The sequence below is a fragment of the Pelodiscus sinensis genome, chromosome 4 (assembly GCF_052426305.1).
Source record: "Pelodiscus sinensis isolate ZL-2025 chromosome 4, ASM5242630v1, whole genome shotgun sequence".
In the NCBI taxonomy this organism is placed as follows: domain Eukaryota; kingdom Metazoa; phylum Chordata; order Testudines; family Trionychidae; genus Pelodiscus; species Pelodiscus sinensis.
Genome location: NC_143055.1, coordinates 14238383 through 14242500, shown reverse-complemented (window position 1 = coordinate 14242500; position 4118 = coordinate 14238383).

The window sequence follows — 4118 nt, the reverse complement described above, 5'->3', positions numbered from 1 at the left end:
AGTGACCCAGAAGGGGAGGGGCTTCATGAGGAAGGGGCAGGGCTGGAGGCAGCCAGCCCTCAATGCCACCCAGACTCCAACACTGGCTCCCCCCACCTCTCTACCCTCAGAGTTTCACGGAGTGGTGCTCTGGCAGTGATTTAAATGACCTGGGACTCCAGCCACTGCCACAGTAGCAACGGCACCAGCTAGGAGCTCCAGGCCCTTTGACTCGTTGCTTTCAGGCTATATAGTCTGTCAAAATTAACACAAGTTACACCCATTAAAAGTGATGCGCATTAAAGGAAAATCAGAGCAATCCTTCACTATTCTTCTAGGTTGCAAATCATCTAAAATTGTTGGATCTGATTCTCAACAGGTCTAAACCAGGGTCTGTCCCCTGTTGTGTCCATAGACATCTGGTTCATTTGTACCAGTTGAGGATCTGGCAAATTCTTCTTTATAAAATCCTGGTTAAATGGAAAACAATGGGCTTAGACAATTCCTGCACCATAACAATCTGAGCAATCAGATTCTGCTGGAATAAATATGAAGCAACTCCACAGAGGCCACGACAGACTTATACAGAGAGGCTGTGGATTTATACTGATGTGATAGAGCACAAGCTGGGCCCGTATGTTTCTGTTATTTATTGGAAATATAGTTTAACTGTAGTCCTTCAGTTGTTGTATTTAAAACTAATTTTAACATACTTTTATATCAATAATGCAGATATCAACATTAACATTTTTTAATGTAGGTCAGCCATTGAACCAAAGTCTTTGCTGGCATAACTCCATTGGATAACCTGTCTTTAAACTATCATTTTTCTCTACCGCATACCCATATTTTCATGTATTTTTCATATCTCCATGGCTTTATGGTAGTCTACAGCCACAGAAAAAATACAGACTTGGAGCCAGAGTCTCCACTTGTTTCTACTGATGCAACTCCATGCTGGCTCCACTGAAGTCAAGGAGTTCAGTGATCCAGGACACGCAAAGCATAACAAATCGCCTAAGTGGTTGGGAATGTCCCAAAGGCTGAAATTTAGTTCCATAAATTATGAAGCAAATATTAACAAATAGGCAACTATGTAAAAATAAGGATTGGTTCATGCCGAGACAGATAAAAGGGCCACTATTTTCACTGGGTAATTTATTAACAACATGTAAAGACAGATCCTGGGTTCCATGCCAGCTGTGTTGCCTCTCTCAAGCTGTTCTAACTACGACTGGCATCTGCACTGCCAGGATGCAAGGAAGCATAAAGATGCCTTAAAACCACCTTTCCCCCCCGAGCAGATCTTGTGCCAAACACAGCACAGACAGACTGGAAGAGCTAACCCATAATTCCACCAGCTCAATTTCCTTGTTGGGTCATCCACCAGCTGTCAGGCCACTACTGTTCTAACAGGAGTTTGTACATTAATTATTATTATTACTATTGTAGTAGCACCTATCAGACTAAACTCCTTACGATAAGTGCTGAACCAGCACAGAGCAAAAAGATTATCCCTGACCCAACATGCTTGCAATCCAAGAGTAAGATCATAGAATCATAGGGCTGGAAGAGACCTCAGGAGGTCATCTAGTCCAGCCCCCTGCCCAAAGCAGGACCAATCCCAACTAAATCAACCCAGCCAGGGCTTTGTTAAGATGAGACATAACAAATAGATAGCGGGAGCAAAATATAACAATGAGACTATTATGATGTACACAATTATTTATGTATAATGTAAGGGCATATTATTTTGCCTGGATTTTCATTATTTGAATATTTCATACCCTCTAAAGTATTTCTGCCTTCAGTGGTCTTTTTAGCTTTTACATGGGGTTCATTTATTCCTGCTTTTGCCTTGTTATATATGTCACAGGGGTAATAAGTATACTACAGCTGTAATATAACTGTTGTAATGATTAGTAATTTAAGCACTTACCCTATATAAAAAGTATTCTTTTTATGAATGATTTGTGAAACGATACCTATGCTGTGTTATACATGTAATCCCATGCTACACTCTATATAATACAGAATTGGGATTGTTGTGTAAATTTAGGTAATATAGAAAATTGTGTTACATATAGGGCCCCCTAGACAAACCACAGCATCCACTATCAGAGACTAGCCATTAGTACAGGCAAATTGTTCTTTGATCGTTACCCTAGTGGTTGAGAGTCTATATCCATCTCGTTAAATAGCAGTAATGGTGGAGGAAAGCAGTGAGTGAGAGTGGAGAGGAAGACATGCATCAGGAGCTGGTGGAGTGACAGAGCTAGCAATCCACATTGGCAGGATCTCGGACAGATGTCCCACTTGCATTAAGCCTTGATCTGTATTAGTTCTTAGTAACACAAGCTCAGTGATCTGCTCCAAAGGATTAAAAACCCATTTTGATTGTATTTAAAAACACACATTTGATCATGTTAATTTTAGATCAAAAGTCTGTCGGGTCATTAAACTCTAATGTGTATACAAGCCTTTGTAAATCAGTTGTAAATATTAGCACTGACTTAGATTTACCCTTTCTGTCCAAGAGTTTTTCAACACTATCTCTCTCAAAGTTTTATCTTGCCACCTATTACCATAGTACCTGGGCACCTTCCATATAAAAAAATCAATGACAATAGCAAAGTCCCTTATGGGCTTTTATGGAGTCTCAGGCACTTTTCTCTTTTAGGATGGAAGGTGGGGAACAGGAGAGAATAAAACTAGTTCTTTTGCTAACTAGTGAGTGACTATTGAATAGATTTGGGTGCTTTCTTGTGGCTCTCAAAAAAAGACTGCTTTGATGATTTGAAGAAATTGTAACTCTCCAGTCCATCATCTGTGCTGCTAATGTCTATGGATCTATTGAAAACTAATGGAAGATAGTCTGGAGCACTCGCCTTCAGACAGTTTATAAGGCAGATCTCTCATAGTTACATTTTTGTTTCATTATCAGCAACCATATTCTGCACCTTTCGTTCAAGGATCTTAATGTGACTTTGTTTTAAGGGTGATCAGAGTTGCCCAGATATGCAGAGTTAAATTCTGCTTCAGATACACCCGATGTAAATCTAGATTAACTTCAACTGATCTCAGTGTTGTTTCTCCAGACATATACTGGACAGTGAAAATGGTAGCAGAGTTTGGCCATGAATTTATGAACACCACATGGACAGCACACTTTACCAACAGACTGCTAAAATGCCTATCATGCACTGGAAAATATATTTACATCAATGGAGTAATTGCTCTCCACCAAGTGAGTATCAGTGTCTTGGTCTACACTAGACCAGGTAGGTTGGGTTAAGATATGCCATCCAACTATGCAAAACGTGTATCTGGATTCAGTTGTAATACCTTAAGTTGAGCCGCTGCGGCAGCTACATTGCAGGAGCACATGTGCCTATCAGCGTCCTTTATTCCTCACAGTTCAAGGAGTACCAGATGCGAGCCAGGGCTGCCTTCAGTGTTTATTCTTGGTGTCTACACTAGACCTGCTAAACTGAACGCTAGAAGATGGACCTCCAGAGGGTCGATCTTCTCTGTACTGTAGACATGCCCTAAGGTCTGGACCCTGCAAACACTTACTCGCCTGTAGTGAGTCTTGCTGAAATCAAAGGGATTTGTAACATGCATAAGGTTAAACACATGCATAAGTGTATGCGGGATGGGTGCTCTACTCAACAGACCTCTACAGGGGCTTTTACAATTAAATAGGGGAGTTTTCCTTTAGTATAAGAATTAACCCATAGATGCCCCCTGCAATTTCAATGGCATACTGAATTTGTTAGTTCTTATCTCAAGCTGCAACATTATTTTACAATTTACTGTTTAACTTCAGAGGTGGCTGAGGATCATAATTAGAGATAGATAATGTAGCAGGGATGGTACCACCTTATATCTGAACCGCATCCAGCAAATTACAGTACCTACAGTACAGTTGCAAGTACCCCAAATAAATTAAAAATCAATCCTCAAAAATAAAGAACAAGGGAATAAACTATTTGTTTTTTTAAAGAGGCAATGCAACTGTGTCAGGAAATTGAGCCGCCTGCTAATGACAGATCTCAGTGCCAAGAGAATTTCAGATGCCTGTAATTGACTATCTGGAGAACATGTGCTTGACACACTTGAAAGGTGTTCTTCCACTT